This window comes from Vidua macroura, chromosome 30 (genome assembly GCF_024509145.1).
Source record: "Vidua macroura isolate BioBank_ID:100142 chromosome 30, ASM2450914v1, whole genome shotgun sequence".
In the NCBI taxonomy this organism is placed as follows: Eukaryota; Metazoa; Chordata; class Aves; order Passeriformes; family Viduidae; genus Vidua; species Vidua macroura.
Window position 1 is genome coordinate 747,066 of NC_071600.1, and position 14,555 is coordinate 761,620.

The 14,555-nt window shown below is 49.5% G+C and overlaps 2 pseudogenes; one reads left to right on the top strand and one right to left on the bottom strand.

Annotated features, from left to right (window-relative positions):
• Window positions 1–14,555, bottom strand: part of LOC128820668 (uncharacterized) — a 1,438,581-nt pseudogene that overhangs the window by 168,135 nt on the left and 1,255,891 nt on the right.
• The window catches only part of LOC128820670 (zinc finger protein 850-like), a 488,361-nt pseudogene that overhangs the window by 162,108 nt on the left and 311,698 nt on the right, over window positions 1–14,555 (top strand).

Sequence of the window (14,555 nt, forward strand, 5' to 3'; positions counted from 1 at the left end):
TAGGTTTCCAACCATCCTGTGGTGGCTTCCACCACTGTGAGCACGTAGCGCTTGCCTTGGCGTGTCTGGGGCAGTGTGATGTAGTCAGTCTGCCAGGCCTCCCCATACTTGTACTTGGACCACCGCCCACCATACCATAGGGGCTTCACTCGCTTGGCCTGTTTGATGGCAGCACACGTCTCACAGTCATGGATAACCTGAGAAACACTGTCCATGGTTAAATCCACCCCTCGGTCTCGTGCCCACTTATAGGTGGCATCTCTACCCTGATGGCCTGAGGCATCATGGGCCCATCGCGCTAGGAACAACTCCCCCTTGTGTTGCCAATCTAAAGCTATCTTTGACACCCCTATCTTTGCAGCCTGATCTACCTGCTGATTGTTTTGCTGTTCTTCATTAGCTCTACTCTTGGGGACCTGAGCATCTACATGGCGAACCTTCACAGGCAGTTTCTCTACCCGGGTAGCAATGTCTTTCCATTCTTCAGCAGCCCAGATTGGTTTTCCCCGACGCTGCCAGTTAGCCCCTTTCCATCTCTCCAGCCATCCCCACAGAGCATTGGCTACCATCCATGAATCAGTGTAGAGGTAGAGCTTTGGCCACTTCTCCCTTTCTGCAATGTCTAGGGCCAGTTGAACGGCTTTGAGTTCAGCAAGTTGACTTGATCCACCTTCTCCTTCAGTGGCCTCTGCGACCTGTCGTGTGGGGCTCCATACAGCTGCTTTCCACTTCCGCTTCATTCCTACGACGCGACAGGAACCGTCAGTGAAAAGAGCATAGCGTGTTTCCTCTGCTGGCAATTGGTTGTAGGGTGGAGCCTCTTCAGCCCGTGTCACTGGTTCTTGTTCTTCATCTGTGACACCAAAGTTTTCACCTTCAGGCCAATTTGTAATCACTTCCAAAATCCCAGGGCGATTCAGTTTACCAATACGGGCGCGCTGCGTGATGAGGGCAATCCACTTACTCCATGTAGCACTGGTGGTATGGTGGGTAGTAGGAACCTTTCCTCTGAACATCCACCCCAGCACCGGTAGTCGGGGTGCCAGGAGGAGTTGCGCTTCTGTACCAATCACCTCTGAGGCAGCTTGGACTCCTTCGTAGGCAGCCAAGATTTCCTTCTCTGTTGGGGTGTAGTTGGCTTCAGACCCTCTGTAGCTCCGACTCCAAAATCCTAGCAGTCGGCCTCGAGTCTCATCAGGCACTTTCTGCCAAAGGCTCCAGGACAGACCATTGTTCCCGGCTGCAGAGTAGAGCACATTCTTGACCTCTGGTCCCGTCCTGACTGGGCCAAGGGCTACTGCATGAGCAATTTCCTGCTTAATCTGGGCAAAAGCTTGTTGCTGCCAGAGGAATGGAGAAAAACGCATGAGCAATGTCAATAGTGGCGTACCACTTTGCTGCCTTGGACTCCAGCTCGTACTGGAGTTCCAGCATGTCCGGCACAGCAGCGCTCAGTGGTGGAGTCACTTCATTCAATGCTCGGTAGTCCACAGTCAATCTCCATTCTCCTTCAGATTTACGCACAGGCCAAATAGGGCTGTTGAAGGGTGAGTGGGTTTTGCTAACCACCCCTTGGCTCTCCAGCTCACGAATCAGTTTGTGGATGGGGATCACAGCATCTCGATTCGTTCTATACTGCCGGCGATGCACCGTCGAGGTCGCAATTGGCACTGGTTGCTCTTCTACCCTTAGGAGCCCTACTGCAGATGGGTTTTCTGTCAGTCCAGGCAAGGTGTTTAATTGCTTAATGCTCTCTGCTTCTACAGCGGCAATTCCAAAGGCCCACCTGAGTCCCTTCGGGTCTTTGTAATAGCCGCTCCGGAGGAAGTCTATGCCCAGAATACATGGAGCCCCTGGGCCGGTCACAATGGGATGTTTCTTCCACTCCTTCCCAGTCAGGCTCACCTCAGCTTCCACCAGGGTCAGTTGTTGTGATCCCCCTGTCACACCAGCAATGAAAACAGGCTCTGCCCCCACATATCCCGATGGTATTAGCGTACACTGTGCACCAGTATCCACTAAAGCGTTATATTCTTGTGGCTCTGATTCGCCAGGCCATCGGATCCACACCGTCCAGAAAATACGGTTTTCCCATGCCTCTACCTGGCTAGAGGCAGGGCCCCTCTACGCCTGGTTATCCTTCTTTCCTTGGGCATATGTCTTGGAGGTTCCCTCAAGGGGATCAGACATGTCATCATCATCATCATACCTGGCTGTTCGGCTACGGGCAACTGGGGCTGCTTTCCTTTTCTTACCTTCCTTCAATTCACACACCCGTTGTGCCAGAGCAGCAGTAGGCTTCCTATCCCATTTCCTCATGTTTTCTCCAGACTCACGCAAGAAGAACCACAACTCAGCTCGTGGGGTGTACCTTCTCTCTCCAACAAGGGAACGTCTGCGTTGGGTGCCAGGGCCTCTAATTTGCACAGCTGAGATTTGGAGGAGGTCCTCCTTAATCTCTCCCCTGAGTTTCTTGTGGCTTTCCTCTATTTTGCCTTCTAATTCCTGCAGTCGTGTTTCCACAGCTGCAATTCTGGCATGGGTCGGGCCATGTACAGCATCCGCATATGCCCGAAGCTTCTTTGCCATATCAAGTACAGTCTCATATACCTCCTCCCGCTTCATTATTGCTAGAGCAGAAGCGTATTCAGGTGGCCCAAGTCGCACCAGTTTTCTCCACATTACAGGTGTGCATGGTACAAGGTCCGGATTCCTAATTGTTACGTCTTCTGAAAAAATGATCTCCACCACTGCCATCTCCCTCAGGCGCTGGATCCCCTGTTCTATGGTCTTCCAACGTGTCTGCTGGACATAGAGGTCATCGGCACACAGATATCTTTGTGCTACGCTGTCCAGGACCCGTTCCCAGAGGCTTTGAGGGCTAGCCCCCCTCATGATGCCTTGGTCGATGACAGGATCATGTGACAGGGACCCCAAATGCCTTGCTTCAGTGCCATCCAGAATGGTAGCCTCCCCTGCCGCATCCCAAAGGCGGACCAGCCAACTAATTATAGATTCGTCGGGCTGTCGCCGATAATCCTTCCTTAGGCCTCGGAGGTCCTTCAGGGAGAAGGAATCAATATTAGCCTCTGATCTTGTGCCAGTTGCTTTGACTCCTGATTTTATGTCAGGAGGTGTTGAGGGTCCTTCTCCTGCATCATACTCATCATTGTCATCCACTGGTCGATCGGTCTTCTCTGTGCACTTTCCACTTCGTGTGCTAGTAGCCACGGCCATTGGTTGAGGCTCACAGTCTGGTTTAGCTGCTGGCTTCGGACCTGGGCTGTTGGCTGCAGCCTGAGTGACTGGGATTGCTGCTGGTTTATCTCCCTGCCCCCCTTCCTCTGTCTGCTGCCCTACAGTATCGAGCAGAGTACGATAAGCATATGCCAGGGCCCAGCTCACTGCAATGATCCTTTTCTCCTTGGGGTTATCCTGGCATTTCCCTTTCAGATACTTTGCCACCTCAGCTGGGTTCTGGATGTGTTCGGATGGAAAGTCCCAAACTACAGGATCAGAAAACTCCTTTAAAATTTTGCCCATATCCTCCCATTTCCCGCACCACTCAGGATTTTTCACCCTTAGTTGTACTCCTAAATCAGAGGTCTCACCAGCCCCTCTAGAAATCTCAGCCTTCATCTTATATAAACTGCGGACAGTATAGAGAAAGGTTATTAAATTAAATAACAGAAAGATGGTATCCTTGGCAGTCAGGGAGGACAGGACATTTCCTAACAGAGATGTAAACAATTCGGAGGAGGAAAAGGAAAGCAAAGGCTGAAAAACCTCCTCCCCCATAACAAATTTAGTACACAGCCACAACCACGAGTTATACATTCCTGGAGCTGATAACAACATTTTAATAAGCCCCTTGCAGAGTATTACAGCCAAGCCCAGCCCGATAAATATTCTCGTTAGTGCCCCTCTGCTACAAAAGCTACGTATTAGGGGCAATACCGGAGCTACTTCTGGATAAGAAAATAACTCCAGGGACCATAAAGCGATCAAAACTTCGAAGAACCCTAATGACCACAAATAGAGGCAGGCTTTCACTCCAAATGACATCATAACTTTAAAAAGAGACATACCAATATTCCCGCAGAACGGTTAAAGCCAAAAATATTATTAGAATAAAGTTTTTTCCACTTTGTCTGGGCCTCCCCGTACGGGCCACCAAATTATTTGTCCTGGTTTTGGACAAATTAGGGGAAAACACCTCCAAAGGAGCCCCCTATAGGAAACCAAACCCTCCGCAACCTCCCCCCACCACTGGGTTCGGGAGGAATTCCTTCAGAGGGGAAAGTGGAAAAAACTTGTTTATTAAGGCACAACAAAAAAACACTCCCCAGCACAAGAGAAATAGCCCGAGATGACCACAGATGTTTTCACCAGTCTAAGAGGGTTGAGCTGTATCTCTCTTCGCCGCAGAGGGTACGCAGCTTCTTTCGCAGACCCCGGGGGAGCTCCTGCCCGGAGTAGGTCCGATGTCTTCGGGGGGGGGGGGGAAGGGAACAACGGAAACCGGGAAAAAGGGAAAAAAAAAAAAAAATGGCAAAAAAGCAAGCCAGCGAAAAGCAGAGAAAAAAGAGATGAAAGCAGAGCCAGCAAAGCATGCAGCCAGCAGCAAGCCAAAGCAGCAAGCAAGCTAAGCAGCAAGCCAGCAGCCAGCCGGGGGGGGGAAGGAAGACAAAACAAACTGAGGACAGGGAACAGAAACCACAATTGGGATAATGAGCATGAAAATGTCCTGTCCCCACGACAAAGGGGTACGAACAGCTCAGGAGAAAAATAAGGAATATGAACCCTCGCTTCTCTCCAGTGAGCCAAATCCTCCGGTTCTCACAAACTTTCCCGTCCGCATCTCTGCTTCTGCAATGCCTGTACCTCCCACAGACACTGGTGGCATTGAAGTGCGACTGTCAGCTCCCCCTTTACCCCCACCGCCGCGTCCCCCTCCGGGCATACAAAACGTTACTGTAGCACCCGCCCTGCAACATCCTCCGTCTCCCGGCCAGGAGCCTGTCCCTGGGGCAGAATCTGACCTCGCGGAGGCCATGGCTAAAGAGAGACGTGAGGTATGGGCTGCTGTCGCACAGGAGGGTATGCAGACGGGGGACGCTGAGCTCTTCACGGCAGCACAGGAAACCCTTGCTTTTCCAGTGATATTTACGCCAAATGCTCAAGGGGGGTACACTGCGCAGGTCCAGAGCCTTGACTGGAAAATTGTAACACAGCTGCGTGCCACTGTGGGGAGCTATGGTATTACCAGTGAGCCCGCTAGGCAAATGCTTGATTTTATTTTTAATGCTCATACCTTATTACCGTCCGATGTTAGGGGAATGGCCAAATTGATTTTCACCCCGCATCAACGCTTACTATTTGAGGCACGCTGGAGAGAGGAAGCGGTAAGAAGCGCCAATTTACCTAGGGCTCAGGGCGACCCTTTAGCAGGGCTTACTGTAGCCGAGCTTCTGGGAGAGGGTGCCCATGTACGTCTGGAACAACAGGCTGCCCTAGGACCTGACAAATTAAGGGAAGCCACAATAGTAGCAAGAAGAGCGATAGACAAGGTCAAAACCCCGGGTGGAGTCCCAATGTATATGGGGATTAAACAGGGTAGAGAGGAGCCTCTTGGCACCTTCGTGGATAAGACAATGGAAGCATTGTCCAAAGCAGGGGTGGCTGATTATATGCAGGATGCCCTACTTAAACAGTGTATACTGCAGAATAGCAACTCTACAACCAGAAATTTGATTACTTCCTTTCCTGGGGATTGGACCGTCCAAGCATTGTTAGAGAAGGCTGCTTCAGTGCCAGTTGGGTCTCAGGCGTTAATAGTTAATGCTTTACAAGAAATAGGACAGGGGTTACGGGAACAAGCAATAAGCTCTCAAAATCAGGTTTTAGCAGCCCTTGCTCCCCTTCAAGCTGCAGCTGCGCGCCCCCGTTCTAACACTACTGGAGAGGCACGAACAAGATGCTACCACTGTGGAAACTTAGGTCACATTCGAAAAGAATGCGGAGCGACAGGAGTTTGGTGCCGCAGATGCCAATCAAATACCCACAACTCCAATGCATGCCGAAAGAAGCAGGGAAACTCCCAGAGCAGCGCGAACAGCGGCCGCGCCGGGACACAAATGGCAGCTGCAGGAGCGAAACCTCCCAGCAACTCCAACCTGCCAACTGCGGGAGCCTCGGCTTAGACTTGGCAGCCGCAGTAGAGACTGATCTCTTGACCTCAAAACCATATAAGATTCCAACGGGAATCCATGGCCCCCTACAAATACACGGACAAACTATGGGAGGACTCATTATTGGCCGCTCTTCAGCCACTATATTAGGCCTCTTTGTGGAACCAGGAATCATCGATGCCGATTGTTGCGGCGAAATTATGATCATCGCTCATACGTCATATCCCCCAGTGACGGTACCAAAAGGTCAAAGAATTGCTCAGCTAATCCCACTCCCACAAATGACCAAGGGATTGGAACCTATGTCCCAGGTCCCTAGAACCCCGGAAGGATTTGGTTCGACAGGAGGTCTTGCATTGCTTACCCTAGACCTTAACACCCGCCCCAAAAAATCTTGCCGCCTGATTCATCAAGGACATAGCATTGTGCTTAAAGGACTTTTAGATACGGGTGCAGATACTAGCGTCATCGATCCAGGTCATTGGCCTGCGTCTTGGCCCACTCAGCCTGCAGCAACCACGGTGAGCGGTATTGGTGGGATGACACTTGCGAGCCGTACCCCGGTGCTGACTGTTGAGATTGAAGGGAGACAGGCGTCTGCAGCACTTTCTATAACAATTTTACCACCTGCTGTCCAATGTCTAATTGGTCGTGATGTCCTAGCTCAGTTGGGCCTAGGAGCACTGCAACCTGGTCTGCCGAATCCTGCTATGTTACTGCAAGAGTGGCCTATCTTAGTGATAGATTTGAAAGACTGCTTTTTTACCATTGCTCTGCATCCTGCGGATACTAAAAGGTTTGCTTTTACTCTCCCTGCTCTCAATCGTGGTGAGCCAGATAAGGTATTTGAATGGACAGTTCTACCACAAGGAATGCGCAATTCCCCCACAATTTGTCAGCTGTATGTGGATGCAGCACTGCAACCGTTAAGACAACGCGTGCCTAATACTATCATCTATCATTACATGGATGATATTTTGTTTGCACAAGCAACCCCCTTTACAGATTCTCAAATTCATGATATCCTGCATACTTTGGAGAAGTCTTCTCTTACCATCGCACCTAATAAAATTCAAACTTCTGCTCCATGGAAATACTTGGGATGGATAATCACTCAACAGCGAATCACACCGCAGAAGTTACATATTCAGACATCAGTCACCACTTTACATGAAGCACAAAGGCTTTTGGGTGACCTACAATGGCTCAAACCAGTCACTGGAATTCCTAATATCCTTTTAGACAAACTACGTCCACTGCTCAAAGGAACCGATCCCTGTACTCCAGTTCATTTATCGTCAGATCAGCGTCACGCATTACACGATATTACGCATTGCATCTCTACTGGTTTTGTGAGACGTCTTGATCCTGATCTTCCCCTACATTTGACCATTTGGAACACTGAAGACCACCTATTGGGGGCTGTCACCCAGCATGAAAAGAAAACAGGTGAGACGGTGGTGTTAGAATGGATATCACCCCCGTTACAGCAAAAAAGAACAGTAACTTCTAAGGTCGACAGCCTAGCAGCACTTATTAAGAAGGGACGTACTCGCATTTTGGAAATAAGTGGCTCAGAACCAGTAAAAATTAATTTACCCATGGAAAAATCCACCTTGGACTGGTACCTTTTAAACTCTGCACCCCTCGCTGAAGCATTGCTTTCATCTGCAGCTACTGTTAGCACAGGATCCCTCACACCCAAACAATTACAATGGATAGGAAAATGGGAATGGATACAGAAACCCCTTAGAAAAGAGAAGCCTATCCCGAATGCCATTACGGCTTTTACGGACGCAGGTCGCAGATCACGCAGAGCGGCTGTGGTCTGGAAAATAGAACAGCAATGGCATCACCAGATACTGGAAGCAACACCTCATGATAACTTACAGACATTAGAATTAATGGTGGTTATTTGGGCAGTGTCTCACTTATTGGGGCCGCTGAATGTTGTTTCTGACTCACTCTATGTTGTAGGGGTGGCGTCAAGGATCGAAGACGCCGCCATCAAAGAGGTTCAGAATCGGCAGCTCTATGAACTCTTTCTTCAATTGAAGCGCGCCTTAAGGAACAGAAGAGAAGCATACTCTATTATACATGTCCGCAGCCACAAATGGAATGAAGGGCTGGGAGCGGGCAATGCCATAGCCGACAAATTAGTGTCAATCGCTCGTCAAGTAGCGTTTCCACGACAAACACTGGCCCGAGAGAACCATGCTATCTTCCACCAGAATGCTAAAGGTTTAGCACAGGAGTTCCACATTCCTCTGGAAGAAGCTAGAGCTATCGTTAAAGCCTGCCCCGTATGTAGCCATCACAATAAGGGAGTAGGCCTAGGAATAGGAGTAAATCCACGAGGCCTACAGGCTAATGAAATTTGGCAGATGGATGTCGCTCATGTCTCTAGCTTTGGTCGTCTGAAGTATGTCCATGTGACCATTGATACTTATAGCCATTACATATGGGCTGCCGCTCAGACAGGAGAACGGGCCCTTCATGTGGAACGACACTTCAATAGCTGCATCGCGGTCATGGGAGTACCACAGAGGATTAAGACTGATAATGGCCCTGCTTATTGCAGTAAGCGTATTGCTCGCTTTATGCAAACATGGAACATCACACACGTTACAGGGATTGCAAACTCCCCTACTGGACAAGCAATAGTAGAAAGGGCTAATGGAACACTCAAACAATACCTGGAGAAATACACTGATGTAGTTAGCATACAGGACAGGCTATTAAAGTGCTTGTTTGTACTTAATCACTTATGCATTTTTGGAGATAGAAAATCACCTGCAGTAATTACCCACTTTACTTCTAAAACTCCTGCCCCTTCACAAATAGTGGTCAGATATAGAGATCCAAAAACAGGAATTTGGCAAGGTCCAGCAAAGGTACTGTACTGGGGCAGGGGTTATCTGTGTGTTTCCACACCAACAGGTACTGTGTGGGTCCCAGCTAAGTGGGCACGCCCTACCAATGACCAGCCCGGAGCAGAGAAGGAGGCGGCGCCTTCAGAAGACGATCTCCAGGATCCTGCATAAAGTAGAAGAAGAGTTGCAGATTAAGTTCCATATCGACTCAGAAAGAGAAGTTGAAGACTGCCTCCTACCTTGTTTAGCTAGAGACTTTAACCGCTCTTGTCTGCTTGCTTGCTTGACTTGTAATAGCTATGACCACCAATCTTGGGTAAAGATATATTGTGGAGGGTGCTCTCAACGTTGGTGGGTTTATCAGCATCACCTTACCTCTGCATACTGGTGTCGTACCTGTCAGCGCCAGTGGAACTCTGACTCACCGCAACGTGCCTTAACTCAGCTAACAGGTCAACCTATCGAGGAGAGTCTGAGATTAATAGAGAATAGGGAAGACCTGGAATTAAGAAATCTAGCTTGGAGGGTACAGCATTTGGCAAAAAGAATTCTGGGTACCAAAAGGACAGGAATTTTAGATTCCTGCTGCCAAGATGGTGTTGGGATCCCCATTCAGTGGCAAATTGGCCCAGAAGAGTGGGACAATCAGTGTAGAAGGTTTAGTCATCGCAGCCGTACTGCTAAGCATGCGGGCGTATGTTCCGCCTCAACCTAAAACGAATGTATGGGTCACAATGGCAAATCTAACAGGGCAAGAGTCCATTTGTCTTGCCTTATCTTCCCCAGGTAATCCGTTTTCCACTTGTCTAGTCGGTCTCCCATTAGACATGTGGCCGTGTCCTGAACACATTCCAACCTGCAACAATTCAAATTTGAATACAACAGTGGATCACTGGGACGCGTGGGTGCCTTACTTACCCATCGCCCCGGTGGAACCTCAAGAGTTAGAACTACTAGGGGCAGTTGGAATGGATTGCTGTTTGTACTTTAACTGGTCAAGTAAGCAGCAGAAAATTAATGGGTCTGCAGTTGTTGTCAATTCCACCTTACCAGTTTACAGAAATAGTAGCAACTGGTGCCAATACACGACCAGAAATGTTTCAAAGTCATCAAATAATCCCCTCTCTTTACCCAGAGGAACATTCTTGATTTGCAGTGACAGAGCATGGGCTGGCATACCTTCCAAATAAAGGGAGGTCCTTGTTCGTTAGGAAGACTGTCGTTACTGACACCCAACACCTCAATGATATTAAACATGGCTCAGCGTCATCATGGCAGCAGAATGCAACGCAGCGTGCATAGCTTCACCAGTAAATGTCAAGATAATGTTAGATTTTGGTCCCCTGAGGCGATTATTGCTGCCTCATTCTTAGCGCCTGGTGTTGCCTCAGCAGGAGCATTAGCTCAACTCAACAAGCTAGGATGCTGGCTAGCTAAACAAACGAATGCTACATCAAAGGCCCTAAGCGACCTGCTTTTAGATGTGGACTCAGTGAGACATGCTACACTGCAGAATAGGGCTGCTATAGATTTTTTATTGCTAGCCCAAGGTCATGGTTGTGAAGAATTTGAAGGGATGTGCTGCATGAACTTATCCAATCATTCTCAATCCATCCACAAACAAATACGAAAATTGACTGAGCTAACTCAGCAGCTAAAGGTAGAGGATGGGTTAAGTTTAGAAGGCTGGCTAAAGGGATTAGGAATAGGTCTATGGTTAAGAGACATTATTAAATACGGCATAATGGTCCTAAGCATTATTGTGATACTTTTACTTGTTTTGCCCTGTGTGTTTACTTGCTTGCAAGGCTTGATACAACAACTTTCGCAGAAAATGCTGAATGCACACCTTGTTGTGCAAAAAGAAAACAGGGGAAGTGTAGAGAGCTTGGCAGAAGAATGGTTAAACAGCAAGGGACATGAAACTGTAAAATTAGTCAAAATATGAGGGGCTACGTGACTGCTGCAACGGTCAGCATGACCCTGGGTATAGAAATCAGGATATGTAGAAATCAGAGTTTGCAAGAATCAGAATGATGAAAACTGCTTGGTATGTAGGAATAGATAGAGAAGAACCAAAAAGTATCAATCACAAGAACAGCAAGAGCAACCGAACGAGGCAGATGCGCAAATCACACAGCAACCAATCATGAGCTTGGCTTTTGCAATATGCATGAACTAATTAACAAGTATATATAAACTTTGTAATTTGTTGCAATAAACTGAGACTTGATGATCATGATATCATGAGTCTTGTCTCCCGCGGCACTTCTCCGACAAACGGGGAAAAGCCTCAGCCCTGCAGGGCCAGGAGCTGCCGGGCTCTGCCTGAGCAGCTCAGCCAGAGGGAAGGGAGCTGCTCCCCACGGGAACCAGGAGCAAAGGGCTGGAGCACCTCGTTCTGGGGCACAGCCCAAATTCTGTGAGGGAGTAACAGAGTTATTCATGTGCATGGGTGTGTCAGCACTGCAGGTGCTGTGCCTGCAAACACATGGCTCGAGATGTGCAAAAGAGTTCTGCAACTCTTGGCTGGATCAGGATGTCAGCAGTGCTGAACTCCAGCTTAGTGCAAAGCAAACACTTTACATCTCTGCTCATATCTGCTAGATTTTTTACATCAGTGTATCCAGAGAAAAGTAAATATTTTCACTGTTTATCAGAAATGTATCTAATTTTGCTGTACATTTCTTTTTCAGGATGTGTTATCTGCTTGAAAAGAAAAAAGAAAAGAAAAACCGAGAAAATATAAAAAAGAAAAACAAGAAACAAGTGTGTAATGAAAATCTTCTGTAACTTTGGGTGAAGAGGTAACCGATATTTTTAAAGGGAGAACTCATTTACTTTGTGCATATTCTGTAGTGAAAATTTTCTGTAACTTTGGATTAAGAGGTGACTGATCTTTTTAAAAGGAGAACTCATTTACTTGGTGCACGTTCTGATGGCCTGGATCCATCTTACAGACTGACCTCAGCATCCTTTTTATAAAGATTTTGGGTTTTGTTTCCAGTATTTAGATTTTTTTTTAATTGGAGTTGAAGCAATAGGAGGATGAGAGATGGATTGTGCATGACTGTGTCTTGAGAGCAAAAATATTGCAGTTTGAAACTTGGACCTAAAGTATTGAAAATGAAACTTACAAATCCCAGTGCATTGTGTGACAGCAGCTTTTCCTGTAGGATGTGCAGCATCACAAAGACTTCATCAGTGGGTTGGGGGTGCTTGGAGCTTTGTCCTGTGCCACTCTGGGATGTCATGAACCAGGACTTCACCTGCCACCAGCCCAGGTCACCCTCTGCCACCGCAGCTCCTTGGGCCTTGTGTCCCCAAAGCAGACACAAAGTGTTTCTGCTGCTCCCCCTTTGCACAAATCCACAGAGAGCTGGGATTTTTCCAAGTCTCGTGTCTCCACTGGGCCATATTCCCAAAGAACCAGCAGCACATCCTGATGAATACGGCGAATTACGTGGATGGTTGTCAGCTCCACTGCCTGCCTAGAAATCCTGAAACTGCTTCTAAATGCTGCTCCTTCAGCTCCTGGACACCTTCTCAGACAGAGCTGGGGAAAAAATCCCCTGGCCAGCAGCTAAAAGGTGAGTTATGCCAAAGTTGGAGCTCTGGGGGAAATCTCTCTCCCGCCCTGTCGTTTTAATATATCTGTGCATGGGGGTGTGCATGGATGTGTCTTGTATGCAAAGGAAGGAGCGTGCAAGCAAGGTGACTGACACTGTCACTGTCCATGCTATTCCATACCCATGGGTACAGAGACATTCTGGAAACCCTGGCACAGACAGGGCCTTCTGTCCATGGGTACAGAGACATCCAAGAGCCCCTGGCACACACAGAGCCTTCTGTCCATGGGTACAGAGACATCCAAGAGCCCCTGGCACACACAGGCCTGGCACACACAGGCCTGGCAGCACAGGTTGCTTTCCCCACAGGCTGCAGGAGATGAGAACACAACATTTGCCAACACTGACTCAAGCCACAGCTGCGGGTGCTCCCCGTGAACCTCAGCTCTGGCACCACTGTCTGCCCCAAGCTTCAGGGGCTGCAGTGGGAGCCCGGCTGGGCTCTACCCTGGGGCCATCCTGCAAGGACAGCTGCAAACAGGGAGCATTCCCTTGCCACCAAGAGCCAAGCCAGGGCTGCAGGGCAGCTGCTCCAGCCCGGACTGCACTGCTGAGTGCTGTGCTCTGGGGCTGGGGCTCCCCGCACAGGGGACTGCACTGGTGTGCCAGAGGAGACAGAGAAGCTGCAGCTTCAGCCTAACTGAGGTGGGTGCGTGGGCTGGGAAGAGTGGGGAGGCCCAAGGGGGTTCATAGAGCTCATCCTGCTGAAAGGACAAGGAGAATGGAGTGGGAACTCAGCAGTGAGGAGAGCTGAGGGCTGGAGAGCAGCTCTGAAGGACACAAAAATCCCACTGGACCTCTGAGACATTGCTGCTCCTCAGCCAGTGCCAGGATGAGTCCCTAAGCCTGGGGCTCGGCCTTCCTCGTGGTGAGGGGCACCAAGGAAGGCAGCCGTGTGATGGAGACTGCCATGGGCTGGGAACTCACTGGGGGAAAAGAGGGAGCAGTTGGGAAGTAAAAGGCAGGTGGGGGAGAGAACTGTTCAGAGAAGGGCTGAGCTACAGCTTTGAGCAAGCTGCAAAACGTCATTTGGGGTCATCCCAGATTGATTTAATTTCAGAAGCTATTGAACAAGTTTAATTTTTGGGTGGTGGCATGTTTTCCCTGGGAGGTGTACACTCTGCAAACTTGAGCTGTGTTGCTGAAATGCTCAAGCAAGGCTGTGCTGCAGGGCACACCATTTCTTCTTTGGCTGATTCTGGCCCGGTGCTGAGCTCCAGCAGAGCCCTGGCAGAGCCCAGAGCAGCCTCAGCACCCGCAGAGCCCGGCTGCAAGGAGAGAAACCAGAAAGCGCCCGTCAGCTGAAGGCTCCTGTCCCCTTGTCCCAGCCGCCCGCGGTGCCCAGGCCATGCTGGCCGTGCCCAGAGCGGTGCCCAGAGCTGCCCATCCCTGCTGCCTTTGGCAGCAGAGCAGGAGGGCAGGACATGTGCCCAGCCTGCAGCCAGCCACGCCACATCCAGCCCTCAGCAGCTGCCCGGAGCCGGATGCTCCTGTGCTCGCTGCCATCTCCCCAAAGCTCTGATCCCACCATGCCAAGCAGACGGGACCCACCTGACGCCATCCACCGCTGGAAGAAAAGCTGGTCCCAAACGATGTCCTCAGCCTTCTCCAAGGGCACGGCCCATCCACGCCGCAGCTGCTCCCAAGCACTTCTCCATCCAGACTGGACCCCACCTAGAACGCTTCCTCTAGAAAAACACACAACAAATGGTTGAAAATAGATTACAGACAAAAAGGGGAAAAAGGTCAAAAATCTTCTCTCTGTCAGGGGCTTGAGGAAGGCCCAACCCCTGCATGCCAGGGAAAATCCCACCCACAGGTGAGGGAAGCCCAGGCTTTCTCCCTTCCCCCTGCACTGCCCC